The 20150-nt window shown below is 43.1% G+C and overlaps 1 non-coding gene across 1 annotated transcript; it reads left to right on the top strand.

Annotated features, from left to right (window-relative positions):
• The first annotated feature begins 11417 nt into the window (after positions 1-11417).
• LOC144786273 (5S ribosomal RNA) lies at positions 11418-11536 on the top strand. Its single transcript, XR_013602098.1, has one exon. It is a non-coding gene; the product is annotated as a 5S ribosomal RNA (ribosomal RNA).
• Positions 11537-20150: the final 8614 nt, after the last annotated feature.

The raw sequence follows: 20150 nt of genomic DNA, 5'->3' as shown, positions 1-20150 counted from the left end.
CCACACGAACCATTATGTGAAAAAGGATAAGGAAAAAGTGGCAGAACTCCCTTCGGTGTCTGGAAAGGGGGGAGTCGACCACACACCCAACAATTAGTGGCATTGCTGGTCTGGTGTGAGTAATGTAACATACGGATAAATGTGTTGTTGCGCATAGCGAGGCGGTATGAATATTCGTGAGGAGGCAGATCACTAAACGTGTGCTCTACTGTAGCATTAGCAGACATATTTACATGAGGAACTGGAAAATACAGATGGAACGCATAGCTGGTGCAGGAAATCAAAATGCTGATGAATAATACGAAACTCAGAAAAACGATACATTGAATTGAACTTCGACTGACTCTCTCACTATGGGGGTCTATTTTATACATGTCAGAAACAGTCTAACCGTTTCACCTAGGGGAGGACTTATACAATCAAACTGACTGACTTATTTTACTAGACCTTAGTTTTAACTTATACTCCTGCTGCGGAGTTTTCTCTAACCAGGGAGGGGTTGTAGTAATGTCTTTTGCGGGACAGTCCTTTAAAACAATGTTCTGGCAATCTTTCGAATCCTGGGAAATGTTTTTAGAAACGGATTTCAATCCTTTAAAAAGTTTAATATGAGAAAGGTGGATCCATCCTTTTCTGCCTTCCAACTTGACGGCTGTACGGGTGGTGAGGAGGACCTGACGGGGCTCCTTCCAACGAGGCTCCAGCGGACTTGATCGGTCAAAATTCCGGACCATCACTAGGGAACCTGGAACGATTTCATGCGGTGCCACCTCGGTATTGTCTGGAAATGCGGCAGCAACCTGTGAACGACATGAGTTGAGGGCAGACATCAAGGAAGCTAGGTAATCTGTCAGCATATTACATGAAACATCGGTAATACTTCGGGGTCTAGGAGTACCCCACATATTAGGGGGGCGGCCGAATACGACCTCATACGGGGACAGACCTGATCTGGAATGTGCGACCATACGCATATAAAACAAAGCGACTGGCAGAGCTACTAGCCAGTCCACACCCTTTTCTTTACAAACTTTGGCAATGCGGATTTTCAGAGTCTGATTATGTCTCTCGACTAGACCGGCTGCTTCAGGATGGCGTACACAATGGAACTTCCACTGGTACCCTAACAACAGGGAAACGTGCTTCATGAGTTCAGATGAGAATGGCTGACCGTTATCAGAATATACGACTCTAGGGAGTCCATATCTAGGGAAAAATTCACGAACCAACTGCTTAGCAGTGGTCGCGGCTGTGTAATCTGGGACCGGATATGCTTCTGTCCACCTGGACAAAGCGCATACAACTACAAGGACATACTTGAAACCTCGACATCGCTCCATCTGAATATAATCCATCTGGAGGACCTCAAAAGGGTGGTCAGGGGGCTGGAAACCACCTTGTTCCACCGGGACACTTTTACCTGGATTAAACTGTCAACATATCATACAGGTACGGACTTTCTGCTTGGCTGCAGCTCGTAAATGCTTGTTGAACCAAATGTTCTGGATACTGTCTAACATAGCTTTTTCTCCTAAATGTGCTGGACTATGTGCGGTAGTAATAATGACTTGAACCATAGAGTCGGGGAGAAACCATGTGGCTCTACCCTTCGTTAACCATCCTTGATCTGTCTGGACCCCTCCTTGTTCAGACCATTTCTTGATTTCATCGGGAGTAGCATGTAACTGGATATCTATGACATCTTGAGTAGGGTCCTTAACTGTCATGCATGTAATCGGATCTGGAGTATGTATTATGTTAACTGGAATGTCTGGATTCTGTGCTGTAAGCTTGGCTGTGCGATCTGCTAGATCATTACCTTGGGAAATAATGTCAGTAACTTTCGTATGTGCTTTGCATTTCATGATGGCAATGGATGTCGGTAAATGTATGGCATCTAACAGGGCTTGAATAAGGAGACCATGCTGAATCTTGGTTCCATGAGAAGTCATGAAACCTCTCTCCTGCCAGAGCACTCCGAAGTCGTGTACAACTCCGAATGCGTAACGTGAATCTGTGTAAACATTAACTTTCAGGTTCTTGGCATGTATACAGGCTTGTGTCAGAGCGACTAGCTCTGCTGCTTGAGCGGACAGGGTATCAATACGGTGTGTTTCAATAACTTCAGTGTCAGTAGTCACTGCATACGCGGCGACTAGTTCTCCTGTACTAGTTCTCATACATGAACCATCCACATAAAGTGTCAGGTCGGGGTCTGGTAACGGAATGTCTGTCAGGTCTTGTCTTGGCTTTGTCGTAATGTTAACTACTTCCACACAGTCATGTGTGGCTGGATTTGAATTAACTGATGGTAACAGTGTAGCAGGATTCAGGACGTTGCAGCGTCTAATTTCTATGTGTGGCTGGAACAGTGTCAATTCATAACCTGTTAAACGTGCAATTGTCAAGTGCTGAGTTTGTGTTCGGTTTAAAAGAACTTCTACTGAATGTGGAACTTGTACTGTCAGGGAATGTCCTAAAACTATGGAATCACTTTGTCTGATAGCTAGTGCTGTGGCTGCAACTGACTTGAGGCACGCAGGCAACGCCTGGGCGACTGGATCTAATGTGCTCGAAAAATAAGCACAGGGCTTGTATTGTCCTGCTTGATCTTGTGTGAGAACAGATAATGCTGTACCTTCGCGTTCAGTAACAAAAAGTGTAAAAGGCTTACTGTAGTTCGGTGTAGCTAGAACTGGAGCTTGGCATAAAGCTTTCTTTAACTCGTTGAAACTCAGTGTATGTTCAGATGTCCAAGGGAGGACAGTCGATACGGCTGCCTCCTGTGTCGTTAACTGTATCAGTGACTTGGCTAGAAATGCATACTGGGGAATCCATTGTCTGCAATAAGAAGTAAGGCCGATAAAGGCACGTACCTCCTTCTGGGTTCTGGGCTGGGGAAGACTCGCTATTAACTGGATACGGTCTGGTGTCAACTGCCTACCCCTCTTGGACAGTAAGTGTCCTAAGTATACCACTTGCTGGACACAGAATTGAAGCTTCGAAGGGGACACCTTGTGCCCCATTTCGGCTAGGAAATACAGAACTGTAAGGGATGCTCGCTCGCATGCACGTTCAGAACGGGCTGTGATCAGTAGATCGTCGACATACTGGAGCAGGGCAGTGTCAGTTGGCATGTGAATATTGTCTAGTTGTCTCTTGAGTGCTTGACTGTAAATACTAGGGCTTTCTGTGAAACCTTGAGGAGCGCGTGTAAACATATAGCTCCTTCCATTTAAACAAAATCCAAAAAGAAACTGGCTGTCTGGATGAATTGGAACACTAAAAAATGCATTCTTGAGGTCTATGACAGTGAAGAACGTGGCTTCGGAATCAATGGCTGTCAATAGGGAAGAGATATCTGGGACAACTGGGTACTGAGGAATAATACATTTATTAAGCTCTCGTAAATCAATCACTAATCGATATACTGGGGGTGCATTTGGATCAGTACGTTTCATAACTGGAATGATCGGAGAATTACATACATTGGAGTCAGTTTCTACAACTACTCCTTGAGCCATGAGCTCGTCAATAATTTTGGATAAGGCTGCTACAGCCTCAGGTGGCAATCTGTACTGTCTGATTCGTGGTAACACTACACCTGGCTTGAGAGTCACACGATAGGGTGTGATTTGCATATAACCTACATCAGTTGGACCTTGCGCCCATAGATGCTGCGGAACTTTAGACAGTCTTGAATCAAAATCTCGTAATACATAGTGACCCTTAAAGTCACGTAGGAACAGACGTATTCCCTCTGGGGAACAGCAAATAACTGCACCTAATTCTTTCAGTGTCTTAATGCCTAACAGATTTTCTGGACATGACTTAGTAAGTAACAGATCAGTAGTACGGGACAATGGACCTACTTCTAGAGTAACTGGCTTTGAAATCTCATTAACTATTGGTTTTCCTGAAAATCCAAGGGAAACATTTCTTGAGCCTGAGAGCGGAGCCCCTGGAACTTCGGCATGACTAATTGTGGTCCTACTTGCCCCTGTATCGATCAAAAACTTTCTGTCTTTCCCTAATACTTGACTGTGAACATAGGGACCTTCTTGATCTACAGGTATCTCGATGAGAGGCAAGCCTACCTCCCTCTCTAGGCTGTTTCATGAATATGGCTGATACTCTGGATACTCGGACTGTGCATACTGGTACATCTGTGATGTGACATGCTGTGTTGCAGCAATTGGCTGCGGTACTGTAACTGTCTGTTGTGCATTCTGTGACTGAGGAATCTGTGAAACTTGTTCTTGTCTAGGCGGACGTGGTCTTTCTTTAGTCTTACCAGTAGCTATGTTATGTTTCAGAACTGCACACTCGTTTATAAAATGACCTGGCTGTTTACAATAATTGCAGTTCCCTTTAACGGGAGCTGCAGGATGACTGGCTTGATTCGGACCCCTCTTCTGACTGTCTTGAGGAACAGATTGTGCAACTAGCACTTTCATTTTCGTATCTTTCATTCGTTTTCTTTCGTGTTCTTGCTCTTCCCTGATTCTATTCTGGTGATACTGAAGCATCTGGAGCATCTGGGACGGGGTATTTGCTTGCCAGGTGCTTTCGACTTTCAGAACTCGATTTTTAATTTGTGGACTTGAATTCTCGACTAATTTAGTAACGAAAAGGTGAGGGTATGACTCACTACTTGTCTTGAGACCACTGTTGATACTGAAACATTTTTCAAACCTAGAATAAAAATCACTAATATCTTCATCTTGTTTCTGTCTACAGGCTGAGATTGCATCCCAGTCTTCCTTTCTCGTTGTCAATAATCTGGGTAAAACTTGAATCAATAATTCTGGTAATTCTTTACATTTATCTCCAAGACCGGTACCTGGTACTCGTGCCTTGTCTTCAGCTTCTAGAGCTGCCCAATCTATCTTTTTCTCTCCCACCTCCCATTCTTTTTCCTTTAGCTTTTCATATACCCCTGCGGGCAACAGGACCTTTAACATTTTAATGATATCTGGGTAAGTATATTCTCCCATACGGAGCATGTCTTTTAATTCTCTATGGAACCCCGCTGGATCTTTGTCATGACAGGGAATTAATTTCTTCATTTCAAGAAGTTCCATCTTTGATATTGGAGTGTATACAAACACTCGTTGCATTTCGCCACCCGTCCCTCTGACTGGGTGGACTTCTCGTAACGGATTCTGTCTGTCTATGTAAAACGGTTTACTTTCTGGGGGTGAGACATGAACAAAATGCGGGTTCAGAAACGTTCTATATTTGTGGCGCTGTTCTAGAATGACACTAATTAAATCGGTACCTAGACCTCTCCACTTATACTGGAGTAATTCGTTCAGAACATCATGTAACGGACCTGGATCAGAGTGTTGACCCTCATACAGAGTAATGAGGTGCTGAATCATATACATACCCACCAGTCGCTGCTCGGCTGGGGGCAGTTTCAGAAACATTTGTGCCACTATTTCGTCTGGAAAAGTGGTAGAATCAGTAATCCATCGGACTGCTGATCGGGCTAGTTCTTGTTCGTGCATGGTACTTAATTCACTATAACCGATTCGTGATTTCAGAATGTGATCGGTAGCTTGAAATACTTGTTCTAGAGAACCTTGTTCTGGTGCTGAATGATGAAAAATAGACTTGTGTTCTAGGCGTAAATGGCGATCTGGAAATCTAGATTTTCCTACATACGCTATTCTGGCGGGATTCTCGTCTTCCTCTTCAGGATCAGAGATACTTTCTTTCTCGCTTACTTGTGCTGCTTTACGTTGTTCGTGTATCTTTATTACCTCTTTACGGATTTTCTTGTACATACTTTCCATAGCACCGACGGTCTTGTGCTTACCCTCGGCTATATTATCACTCCACCTTGTCAGGATTCTCATTTCGGCGGAATCTTTAGACGGGTAGTCTTGTTCTCTTATTAGACAATTGATCAGGAACTTTAATATCATGAGCTGGATCTCGGCTTTCCTTTGAGACATAGTCTCGCTAATACTTTCCGGATCATCCCCTGTACGGATGAAACGATATATTCTGTCTAGATCTTCTTTCATATTCGGTAAGGTGACTAGATACTCGGCCACTTTTCTTACGCGGAATGAATATAAAACCATATTATCCTCGCCTGGGACTGGATCATAGCAACATTCGGCAAGGGATTTTCTTATTTCTGCAACAGACTGATATCTAGGCGTACGCTGTGATGCTTGTGCATGTAATTCGGCTAACGTTAAACGCTTGTGTGGCGGCGGGGTTTGAGGAGGACCTCCTCCTGCGGCCCCTAAACTAGAATCATCGACGGACATTCTTCGTGGCGGAGCGGGAAGTTGAAATGCTGGCTGGACCGGGGGTACCGTAGCAGGTACTCCGGTGTCTGGAAGAGCGGGAAGTGCCTGATTTACAGGGACTGGCGGAGTGCGAACAGGATTTGCATATTCTGGGACTGTGTCGTCCAAATAGGACGAAATAAAAATATCAGCTGCGGTCTGTTTGTGACGTAGCTTGGTCGGAACTAATGGTGGCGGGAAATTACTGGATGCCTCTGGGGTCGCTTTTGGCAAGCCGTCGACAAGAAGAGGATACATACCCTTAATAAGGGCATGCCTCTGTCTGTCTGACTGTTCGGCTTTGACTTGTTCACCTATCTCGATTAATTCTCTTTCTTGGGCTCGTTCCTGGGATTCTCTACTTAACTCTGGCTTTCTGACTTCCTTTTCGGTTCTTCTATGCGCTTCTTTAAGCCATAACTCGATGGCATCTTTCTGTGACTGTCTGGCTTTCTTTTTCCATAATGCTTCTTCTACTCGCATGATACATTCGGCATCCCATGTACCCGATACGGGCCATCTATACTTTTCTTCTAACTGTTTGGTATACTCTACCCATAAATCTAGATACAATATGGCGCTTATGCCATGTTTCTGATACATAAAATGACCTGGACTGTCCCTAGGCGGAACAGGAACTGCTGCTTCCAGCAGACCCTTTCTAGTTTTTAACTGACGTAACTTGGAAAATATAGGCATGACTGAACTGTAATCTGGACACAATACAATACACAATAAACACGAAATCACGTCACACTCATACCACAACATTACAATACATGAAGAACATTATAAATAACAGTTTGAACAGAATATTACCTGGAATACTGAGAGCAGAAATACAAGAATTTTCTCGAGAACGGAACAGACTAGAATTACTGGATGCACTGCTGTAACAGTACGGAACATACCGGTCCCATAAAGGAACGCATCAAGACCCGTATCCACCTAGGTGAACACTTCGTTTGTGAGTCTGGGCACCACCAACCCACGGACCAGGAGTCAATTTTAGATTGGTCCTGTCTAGATACTACCCCAGCAATGGTACTCACCGGGCAGCACGGAACGGAAGGCCTTGGACGGACTGGACTGCTACGACGACGGACTTCGGACTTCAGTTACGGGTGGGCCTCCGGATACCTCGGACCTTGGACTCTCGGCTTGGGCTCTGGTCGGGACTCGCCGCGTTCCTCCACCGTCTCGTTTGGATGCTGGACCGCCTCCTCCGTCTCCTCCGTGGGCCTGAGGGATACTTGAAGCAGAAATATCTGCCAGTGCACGGTATGGTTCCGTCACGACTGCAGAGGGTCAGGGGGTCGGCGTGGCTTCACCGACGCGTGGGGAAAGGGCAAGTCCCTATTCGGGCGCCATTATGTGGTAAATAAATAAATAATACCCTATTTTTGACTAGGCATATAGCATAACAGATAGCTCAATAAATAAGAGTCAAGATTCGAGGTAGTAGGAGTTTCTGCAGGTTTATTACAGCATAAAGGACAGGATCAGGACAACCTGCATAGGAACAGAATGGCAGGGCTAGAGTGGCCCGGCAGCTGCCGGGGTTGGGTCTGGGATGAGCGCGCTAACTTTTCATAACAATACACAGGCATATATACATAGCGCGAACACATAGCATTACATTGCAGTAGGCGTAGCAGTGGGTGGAACAGAAGGCGTGACGCGTAGCAGTCGCGAAAGATAACAGTAAAAGTGGGTGTAACTGGGCGTATACATAGACATGTGGTGCAAACGTAACAGAATATGTCATGAATGGGGCGGAAACATAGGAGGGGGCTACCTAAGGAGCCGGGACCTCTAACCTAATGGTGCGCGTAAACTGGCAATGACGTGTTACTAGGAGAAGCTGGGGGCTACGAACTCTGTGCTAGGAGCAGAGACTTGAGTCTGGAGGGTCGGAGCGACATGTGCCTGAACCCTATCTGGTATCTGATGTTTAGGGAACATGTTGATATAAACTAGAAGTCATGAGGGGAAAAGCTAACTGACTCTAAGACTGGAGCATGCATTATTCTACATGTAGTGCGTGATGAAGAATACTAAATGACCATTTAAATACAGTATTTCTCTAACGTGGAGCCGTATAGGCTAGACAATGACGGAAACTATTGATGCAGTTCAGTAGCTTAGGAATGCAGAGAAGGAGGACTGAACTGATAACTGGAACTATAACATACTTTTGGCAGACTCAGAGGCAGAGCCAAGCTGCACCGGGCACTGCGAGGCAGGAAGTAAGTGAAAGGTCGAGGATACAGGTGGGGGCTGCATCGCTCCTTAGCGAGGCTTCAGGAGACTGGAGCTGAATCTAGGGTCCGGGCCCTGTTGAGGCCTGGAAACGGGAACTTTATAATGAAATAACGTGCACACTGGGAAACGTGGCAATATAACTTTACATAGGCCTGATATTCGTAGTATTCACGAGGACTGGAAACTGACATACCAGAGGTGGACACAACTGTAATTGCGTCATTAATCAGACATGGGGAATAACATATGCATATTGTTCATGCACACATAACATATGATGGATGAGGCGTAGGGACACAGAACATGGCAAAATTTACTTTTCCACACACAGCCCAGGATTAAAAGGACAACCATGGAAGTACATACAACTCTCCTTCTGCATACCTATTTGGGCACAGACTCTACAATTCTTAGTGGTAAAGCCTTTTTGGCAGTGGGAGTCAAGTGATCAGGAAAGTGGATGTCTTCCAATCTAGCCACATCCTCCACCACTGGAACTCTAGGAGCTCTTGCCTGTTCCACTACAACAAGGCTGCCTATCACAGACTGCTGAAACTGAACAGACTTCATCTTTGACTCTGGAGAACAATCATTGAATGCAACAAAAGTATTGAAGTCGGCTAAATGGAATACATGGATAGCCAACTTCTTATTCCAAGCGTAAGAGTTGCGAACTGCAGTTTAATGTTCCAAACTTCGATCTACTCTATCAACACCTCCCATGTGCCTATTGTAGTCTAAAATGCACACAAGATACTCAACGCATTGCGCTGTCCCTTCTCAGGTTTTTCACAAACAAACTCTTTAAGGTAACCTTTATGGTTAGAGCGGATTGTGCGACAAGCAACAGTCTTCACTTTGAGCAATTATCTGATCAATTGCACACCAGTGCTGAAGTCATTGATGTATAAATGGTAACCATTTCTAAAAAGTCCTTTACCAAGTTCCTACACAATTTTCCGACTAATTCCGAAAGAGGATGGACAACCAGGAGGCTAAATACTGGAATCCCTACTGGGGTACCCCCTGAAATTATAGACATATCCAGTACTACTCTCAAACGACATATACATCTTGCTTGGAATGTATTGACTAAATATCAAATGGCCCTTGAAAAGGACCAAAGACTCATCTACGGCTATCTCTCTCCCTGGAACATAGATTTCTGAATATATATATCACAATCAGGGTGATCTTGTGGCAACGCTGAAGCATTATCAACAAAATGCAGCATCCAAAAAAGAAGCAAATACTGATCATGACTCATGGTTGTAGGAAATATAGCTGTTGCCATCAATGGCCTAGTAGACTAATACGAAGACAATGACGGCTTTCTTATCAAGCACACCAAAAAAGTTAAACCCAAGAACTTCTCCAACGCATCCAGATTTGTAGGAGTCCACAGGTTGGATCTAGAGTTGGGTTTAAGCCTGGCAATGTTGTCGCTCAAATAGTGTTCAACATACAAATTAGTCTCCTCATCAATCTCATCCAAAAATACATTGACCATAAACAACTGAAAAAAATGTATAGGCAAAACGTTTTCAGTATTCTCTCTACACCCTGCAACACCACTAAAGGCAGGCAACATGGACTGCACCAATTTGTGGGGAAACACAGAGTACAGAGCTTCCAATGGGAAGCCTTTCAGCTCCAGACTGTAATCCAGATGTCTCATGTTGCACTATTGGCACTACATTCGCAGGGAGAGTGGCTTCATCATCAAAAGATTCCTCTAGGACAGAAAATTAATTGCCAGAAATGTGGACTTCCTTGTCTGCCTAAGATGCAGAGTCAGTCTATGGTGAGACTTGAAAAGCATACCAACAACCTGCAGAGCGGGAATCCTGTGGCTAGTCATATTCCTTACTAAGATAAGTAACTTGAAAAATAGGTCAACAATACCCAACATTGTGTTAAATATGTAATCAACAAAGCATGACTTTATCAAATGGATGCTATTATACCATTTACAAAAAACACATTCATGCAGGGCAATACTACTAATTTGGAGTAAGCAGTAGACAAAACTTGTCCTTACCAAACAGATGCAACTACACAAACTGCAGATCAACCAGTGATGACACTGCAAGCAGGAGACACAATTGTAATAAAAGCTTTGCTCTAGATTAAAAAGGAGAAATAAAACATTACAATCACAAATGGAAATGATGACATGAAATAACAGTTAACACTATCAAACACTTAAAGTCTACCCATCAACATTCAAATGCCAGCTACACACACCACCAGCCAAGCGCCAGCCACACACAGCCAGTGTTACTCCAGAACATGCAGATCATCAGCCGAACTTCATTTCACACACAAACTTTCCCTGGTGTCTTGTGGCTACTGCCCCATTTGGGGAAGTTTGGACCTGAAATAGAAGGCTGATCTGCACCCAAGATGGCAGAAACGGCCAAAAGATTCACCCCGAAAAAGGCAGCAACCATTGCCCAAGGGGCCTCTCCCCCTAAACATTATGTGCCACATTAAAAATAATGCCTGGTGGTCTATGTGCTTCTGCCCCTCCTTGGGGACAGATGGGCCTACAATATAAGGCTGATCTGACTTCAAGGAGCAAGCCAAATGCTAGAACATGCAAACAATCAGCCAAACTACAATTCATGCACAAATCTTCCATGGTTTCTTGTGGTGTAACCCCTCCTTGGGGGCAGATGGGCCTATAAATATAGATACAAAAACAACGAGACCAGGTTATAAGAAACACTTGATAATTTTAAACAATTCCTGCCAAATAGATATCACTCTTTGGTAAGACTGTCTTTGCTTATCTAGACATGTCCATCTGCATGTGTTAGTTAATATTAAAAAACACTCATCGCCTACGGCCATACCACCCTGAATGCGCCCGATCTCGTCCGATCTCGGAAGCTAAGCAGGGTCGGGCCTGGTTAGTACTTGGATGGGAGACCGCCTGGGAATACCAGGTGCTGTAGGCATTTAAAAAAAAAAAATAAAAATAAAAAAAAAAAAAAAAAAAAAAAAAAAAAAAAAAAAAAAAAAAAAACACTCATCAACCCCCAATGCAGGTCACAAGACCATCAGCCAATGGTCTCCCAATGGACTAACAAAATGTTACAAAAAATGTAACTGAAAAATGTGAGGTCGGCCTAAAAGTGCCTCACGTAAGCACCATCCATGGAGCTACTGGTTGGTACTCACCAGTTTGCTCACTCTGTCATCATTTGTTTTCTAAAGAGAGTGGTCCCTACAGAAGAGGAAATACTGTAATACAATAAATATAGACTGAATAGGTGCTATATTCTTTATCCAGCAGTACAGGATGTAATATCAAATAAACAAATAACATCAAATTGGCACACAAATTCAAGTGGGACACATCCAGCATCCTACTGTCACAAGGGAAGGACAGGGGGGAAAAAACAATAAATGCAGGTTTCAGGCAAAGGAAAACGTGTCTGCGTGATATAAAGTAATAGCATACTTAGGTGACGCACAAACACCATTGCATAGGAAACTATACAATATATTAAATGCATATGGTGTATAGACTGTCGACGACATTTTGATCCCCAGGAGAGAGGTAAAGGGGATCATCTTCAGGACTTATATTTACATGCCTGTGTACATATGGCTAAATACAATAGTTAAGCGCTGTGCGCTTTCAACAATAGGTGTAGATTGCACAAACCATGGAAGTAAGATATAGGTAAGGGGGGAAAAAGGAAAAAAGAGAAACATACGCGTTTTCTATGATTGTTGTACCTTCCAGATTCACCTCTGTGCACTCCACTCCAACTATAACATACAAATGCACCAATATCCATACATCTTGTTCAAATAGTACTTAAAACCCATATCTAAAAACACGTTCTAGTGCATTCTCATGCCCTTGGACATCCTACTAACTCACCACCAGGCCGGGTGCTTATTTTGTAAGGTTCATAGTGCCCGGGTTCAGTCACATTTAAAAGGCTGTTCGGCCAAGCAAGCCATGAAGTGGGTAGAAGCCACACCCTTCGCAGCCAGAAGAACTCTCGAGCCATGCTTCTGGGCCAGTAATAGACAGCAAAAGCAATCCAGCAGTTGACTCAATACCCGGCTCAGGGTGGTACAATCTGGGCGCCATCTTGGAAGGATTTTAATGCAATCTTAATTTTTCTAATTACGCCTAGCAGAAACGGGTGTCATCTTCTAGTGGTGTTGTAAACAGCTAGACAGTGTATTTAATTAGCAGCCAATCCATTAACAAAGATAAGAAAACCAACAGATTGATTTATCTAGGAGGCTACAAAACCCGGGCTAATGAAGCAAGGTTAAGCCTGTTACAGATGGGCAAACTATCCACAGTGCACATTTTATGGCAAATGGACTCCATATTTGAAAAACAAGGACCTCCTGAATAGAGATAGCAATTCCTAGGACAGGGAAATGAGTAAATGTGTGACAATTCCTAGGCAATTATAATAAAAACAAGGGAACTATAATGAGGAAGGGGAGGACATTGAGGCAAAGGGTAATAAACTCATATATTATTTATTAAACAACAGTACAATATGCACGTATTTTCAAATAAAACATATTCATCACAATTTAAAATACACATATGAAATAAAACAAAAATAACAAGAACCAGCAATAATCAAGGAGGGAAATAATATATTAAAAAAGTGGCAAGGTGGTATATTTGACGCGCGTTTCGGCGTGTGAGACAACGCCTTCTTCAGGAGCCAAACAAATTTTTAAGAGAAGGAAAGAAGTACATTTGTCCTGGATCTCTCACTGAATATGTAAAAGACCTCTAACTCATGCAGCAAGATTTTCATAAAGATGAATACGATCCTTAAATCAGTAACGAAGTCACCTTTATGTAGGCAACTATGTTTAAAAGATAGAACACTTGTTCGCTGTAGCACAGCCCGAGTCCAGGGAGCGTGTAAAGAGACGGGATGTGCCAACGGTTAAGACAACGTTTATGTCGATAAAATTTTAAAAGGGGAATCTCCAATAGTTCCAGAGAATTAATGTTCACTACAGAAACAATGTGTCACGGTAGATCGCCCAGTCAATGTGGAGCGGAAATATTTTCTACCGCATTTGCTTGTTTAAGAGACAGTGTGATATGGATTACACGAGTCGCGGTGAAAAAATGGAGAATGACGGGAGGACGAAAATGTGGGGAATTACTGGTGGCGTCTTGCGTCCGTTACGATGATAGCATATCACGCGTTTCGGCGTGTGAGACAACGCCTTCTTCAGGAGCCACACAAATTTTTAAGAGAAGGAAAGAAGTACATTTGTCCTGGATCTCTCACTGAATATGTAAAAGACCTCTAACTGATGCAGAAAGATTTTCATAAAGATGAATACGATCCTTAAATCAGTAACGAAGTCACCTTTATGTAGGCAACTGTGTTTAAAAGATAGAACACTTGTTCGCTGTAGCACAGCCCGAGTCCAGGGAGCGTGTAAAGAGACGGGATGGGCCAACGGTTAAGACAACGTTTATGTCGATAAAATGTAAAAAGGGGAATCTCCAATCTCTCACTGAATATGTAAAAGACCTCTAACTCATGCAGCAAGATTTTCATAAAGATGAATACGATCCTTAAATCAGTAAGGAAGTCACCTTTATGTAGGCAACTGTGTTTAAAAGATAGCATATCACCGTAACGGACGCAAGACGCCACCAGTAATTCCCCGCATTTTCGTCCTCCCGTCATTCTCCATTTTTTCACCGCGACTCGTGTAATCCATATCACGCTGTCTCTTAAACGAGCAAATGCGGTAGAAAATATTTCCGCTCCACATTGACTGGGCGATCTACCGTGACACATCGTTTCTGTAGTGAACATTAATTCTCTGGAACTATTGGAATTCACCTTTTTAAATGTTATCGACATAAACGTTGTCTTAACCGTTGGCACATCCCGTCTCTTTACACGCTCCCTGGACTCGGGCTGTGCTACAGCGAACAAGTGTTCTATCTTTTAAACACAGTTGCCTACATAAAGGTGACTTTGTTACTGATTTAAGGATCGTATTCATCTTTATGAAAATCTTGCTGCATGAGTTAGAGGTCTTTTACATATTCAGTGAGAGATCCAGGACAAATGTACTTCTTTCCTTCTCTTAAAAATTTGTGTGGCTCCTGAAGAAGGCGTTGTCTCACACGCCGAAACGCGCGTCGAATATACCACCTTGCCACTTTTTTAATATAATATTTCCCTCCTTGATGTGTATTTTAAATTGTGATGAATATGTTTTATTTGAAAATACGTGCATATTGTACTGTTGTTTAATAAATAATATATGAGTTTATTACCCTTTGCCTCAATGTCCTCCCCTTCCTCATACTAGTTCCCTTATTTTTATTATAATTGCCTTGGAATTGTCACACATTTAAATGGACTCCATATGCCATGTGTCATTTTAAGCCTATTAGTAGGACCCTGTTAGTATCCTGATAGCACCAAAAGTCAAACCATCATGAAAGGAGCCACATAGAAATTTCGAAGTGTACCACAGATTAGCAACCCCATAATAGTCCATTCCGAGTTAAAAATAGGTGATAGTAAACACTGGCCAGTATGTACCTCCCAAGCTGTCAAACAATGGTAAACAAATCTCTGTGTGTACATATATGCCTCACAGCTAGAATGGAGTAACTGGTATTATTTAACCACCTCATGCCACTCAATGGAATCGTTCAAGCCCTCCGGGTCTGCCTTTAAAATATCCAGTGAGCCGCTTTGTAAGTAAGTAGGTTTCTGATAGCATGTGCTGCCCTTGTCACACTTCTCCAGGACAGTCCATCTTAGGGCCTTAAAATTGTGACCAGTCTCCTGGAAATGACAGGCAAGTTGTGTGGTATGTTTCCCTGCTTTAAGGGTGCTGATCTGTTCCTGAACCCTAATCTTAATGTTTCTGGAAGTAAGGCTGATGTAATGTAGCCCACAACTGCACGTTAATTGTTAGATTGCATTGGTGGTGTTACAATTGCAGAACTTAGTCTGAAACCAAGTTCTCCCATCCTCAAGAGTAATAAACTTCTGAGTCAAGCTAAACACTGTACACATTCTATAGGGGAAATGTCCTGAGGGTATCTCAGTTTACCGCTTCTGCAGGCTGTTCTGTCGAGTGTGGACCAATCAGTCCATTAGATTAGTAGCCCTTTTGAAGGCAAATATTGGCAGGGGCATTTTGTTGGGTCCAGCATCCAATAAGTGCCAGTGTTTCCTAATAATTTGCCCGAACTTTGTGGACAAATGTTAAAAGTAGTCACCTCTGATAGACACTTGTTCTTAGTTCTCATATTCTTTTCCAACAAGACCTCCTGGGGGTGTTCATGGCTCTCTTACATGCCCTCTTAATCACATTTTGTGCAATCTACAATACAATCCCTGGCAGTCTTGTGGCTCCTGCCCACTTTTGGGCAAATGGGCCTAAAACATAAGGCTGACCTGCACTCAAGAGGGGCAGAAACTGCCAAAATATTAACCCCCAAAATGGGAGCAACCCTTGTCCAAGGGGCTGCTCCCCAAAATAAGATGTGCCAAATAGAATAATCCCTGGAGGTCTATTGGCTTTTGTCCCTCCTTGGGGGAAGATGGGCCTAAAGTATAAGGCTGATCTGCCCGCAAGAAGACAGCCAAATGCTAGAACATGCAACCCATCGGCTGAACTACATTTCACACACAAACTTTCACTTGTGTCATGTGGCGTAAGCCTCCCTTGCGGGAAGATGGGCCTAAAAATATAACTGACAAAAAATGTATCCCCAAAGGGGAGCAATCCATGCCAAAGGGGCTGCTCCCTAAGACATAAATACAAAACACCTCCGGTGTCTAGTGGCTTTCTGCACCCCATGAGGGCAGATGGGCCTAGAAATATGTCCAATCTGCCTCCAGGAGGGGCAGAAAGAAGCCAAAATATTTTTCCAGTAAAGGGGAGTGACCCCTGCTCAAGGGGCCCACTCCCCTACATACATATCATTCACACAATCCCTAGTGTCTATTGAGCCTCTGCCCCCACTGGTGAAAGATTAGCCTAAAAACAGTGAATCCGCCAAGGGACTCTCCCCGTAATCATTGCCATAAAACCTTTTCCCTGGCTTCTATTGGGCTTCTCTGGCACCAGGGGGCTGATCATTCTAAAAAAAATGGCTGAATTAGTCCCCGGAGGGCAGAAACACAGACAAATATGCCCCCAGGGGAGCGACCCTTGCCTAAGGGAGTGACCCTTGCCTAAGGGGTCACTAGCCAAAAACAAAGAAACAAATCTCTGGTGGTCCAGTGGAAAGATTACTGTTCCACGATCGATCGTGGAGCAGAAATCCATGTAAAACAGGCACGGGGAAAGGAAAAACTCTTTCCTTCCCCCCTGTGTCTGTTTCTCCCTCAAACCCACCCAGGAGAAGGACGTACCTAAAACATCCTCTCTCTGGATACGCTGGAAGCAAATGGCTACTAGCACGTCCCCAGCAGCATATGATGATGTCTGCGTGTGGTGAGCCTGCGAACTTCATCGGATTGCAGGGGGGTGGAGTTGGGATGGGAGCGTAAGTGCTTTCGCTGCTTTCCCCAGCTTTTAGATGTGGGATCCACTGTGGAGTTCCATTGCCTCCCCGTCAGTGGATGCCAGGACGTAATGGTTACGTCCTCAGCACACGAGCGCTGAGGCTGAGGACGTAACCATTACGCCCTTAGCACCCAAGGGGTTATAGAAAGTCACTTTCTTTCACAGGCGACTCAAAAGAACTTAAACAAAACTACACAGAAACCAACAGAGGCAGGAACCAGCACAACAAAAACAAAGGAAAAAAAACACATAATTCAATAGTTCACACACCAGTCATTTGGACCTCAACAACATCAAGGAACCCAAATTGGTCTAAAATATTTGGAAAAAAGTATCATCATATACAACTTTCACTGCAAAGATAACACTTGTAACATCATTTCAAAATATACACAAGCACATTGTTTATCAAATGAAGACAGAAAATAGACAAATCATAAAGGTGCGCAAATTAACACTGCTAACAGAAACACAGTCAAGAAAAAAATAGGGGATTAAACAGATTTTAAAATCTGTATTCCCTTCCCTCTTTCCTCTCTATTTAACTACCAACTAATCACACACCTCCACAGTTCCTCTTTATAAAACTGCCATCACACACATCACACACAGGTCTGCGAAAATAGGAACAGGATCTAACTTCTCCTACCCCATTTTCCCTAGTCAAGTAACTGATTGCACTTTAATTTCTGGCCAACACTTCATTTCAGGTGACCTTTGGGGCAATGACTGGAATTTCACAAGCAAGACAATACAGGTACTTGCACTAGGTGTGTCTATGCATTAACAATAGAGTGCAGCATTACATCACAATGCTACAGTCCTCGAAGGTCAAGAGACAGAATGACAGTTCTATGCAGTGTTCACTCACCCTATGAGCTGGTAAGCATCACCTGCATATATGATGCACTTCAGCAACCATAAATGGGATGCATACACTATGATCACAAACCACACCATTGACACTAGCTAGGATCAGATTCACACTGAAGCTTGTTGCCTTTTCTGATGCAGCACATATCAGTGTCCCTTTCAATCAGACATAAATTGCAGGGCAATTCTTAGCTGAGGACTTTGGAGACATGTGGCTACTTGATGAACTCAGACCATGTGTGTACAATTAAGGCATTGGCATCATGGTGTCCAACATATCCTGCAGCACTTTCATAAAATAATTATATAGGTAGCTCAAAAATATATGCACGATTAACATGTGAAAACATTTGAATTGATTGAAACTCTAATTCTAGCATCCTGATTTCTATTTGCAGATTTTTCATTTTCAAATATACATGAATCTCATCAGCTCTCTATTGCACCAACATAACAAAATGGGATTCTGTATCACATCCATACAGTGGTAAAACATTCAAACATATAGGGTTTGGCCACACAGGGCACAAACAATTGTTCCTAGATTTAAAAAATGCCAATGTTGTTTGATATATGTATGCAAACTGAATTCAAAATACATTCCAGACTCAAGAGCACAAAAGCAAAATATGAAAAAATAACATGAAATATAAGGTTGCAGCACATTTGAAAGACAATAGTCACATTAGCAACCCACTAATGTTCTTTGTTCTAGAAGAACACGATCAAATCAAGACTAGAATTTAAAAAATGCAATGTTTGAGAAAGAAGCACATTGGAGGAAAACAGCATAAAAGCTTACCCAGAATGAGTCTTAATAATAGGATTGAGACAATGCCTAGGATTTTACTCCATCTAAATGCAACTTCCAATCCAAATTGGATGTAAAGAGCATTCATAGATATCTATGGTAGGACACGTTCTATACTCTTTTTTTTTTGTCCTCATTTGCCGATACCCTAGTGCAAGAAAATTCCGACCACCACTGTATGCCTCTATGTCCAGCCCCTAGATCTAATAACGTGGCTCGGACATAGGCACAAGAGACTTAATTGGCGGAAGAAGAGGACCAAAGCACAACAGGGAGACCTGCATCGCTCCATCTAGGCGTATTATCACCTGTTGGACTAAGACAAAAACTAGGAAGGCCCTTGTTTTAAGTCCATGGAGCAGGAAGAAGGCATAATCATAGGACCCGGGGAGAAAAAAAAAACCAAAAGACCCCGGAAATCCTATCTCCAATTTACCAGAAAGTCCCAAAAGGCAAGTCTGTCTTTGAGACATGGTGGAGTACCTGGCGAATCCCACAAGGGTGCTGTGTTGGAAAAGTAGCTGAGCCCCAATCGTTTCCTGATTATAGACCAGCTTCTGGCCAATGATTGAAGAGTTTTTAGTTTTACTTTTTTGAAGACTTTCTGGTCTCCAAACTTGAAGAGAAAGCTGACAGATGTCACCATCTAGCATGGCTCGAAACATCCTTCCCCTAGCGCTATCTAGAGGTGTTTTTAGTAGCATTCTAGAGTAGGATAGTTCAAACGCCCAAGCATAGTATTGCAAGTCTGGTAATGTTAGTCGTCCTTTTTGCCTCTTCCTCCTCAACTGTTTCCAAGCCAAACGTGTAGCTCCGTACCTCCAGATGAAGGAGTTAATATCTTGTTGACATTTAGCTATCTGCTTACTGTCAAAGGCCATCGGGATGGAATTGAACAGGAAAGTATATTTGGGCAGGATAGACATTTTGACTAAATTTGTCCTTCCAAAGATAGATAGAGGGAGGTGGTCCCATGCCTTAAGCTGTTTCCGGCATTCTTTATGTACTTGCTCCAAATTTTGAGCGGCAATCTAACTAACATCTTGGATGATTCTAATGCCTAGATAGCGCATGGAGGACACAGTCTCCACGAGAGAACTAGTGGTATTCCAGGCCATGATATCCGTGTTATCCGAGTTTATCTCGTATCCGGAAATCTTGCCGAACTCCTCTGCCCTCTTAATCACTGTAGGAAGAGCTAGATCTAGATTAGATGTCATAATGAGGATATCATCAGCATATGGGAAACAACCTTTACAACGTAACTTTTACCACGCAGTGCCTTTACGACGCAACCATTACAACGCATGTCATTACAGCGCATAGCG

Source organism: Lissotriton helveticus, chromosome 10, assembly GCF_964261635.1.
Source record: "Lissotriton helveticus chromosome 10, aLisHel1.1, whole genome shotgun sequence".
NCBI lineage: Eukaryota > Metazoa > Chordata > Amphibia > Caudata > Salamandridae > Lissotriton > Lissotriton helveticus.
The sequence above is the reverse complement of the archived record's forward strand: the minus strand, read 5'-3'. Positions and strand labels throughout refer to the sequence as shown.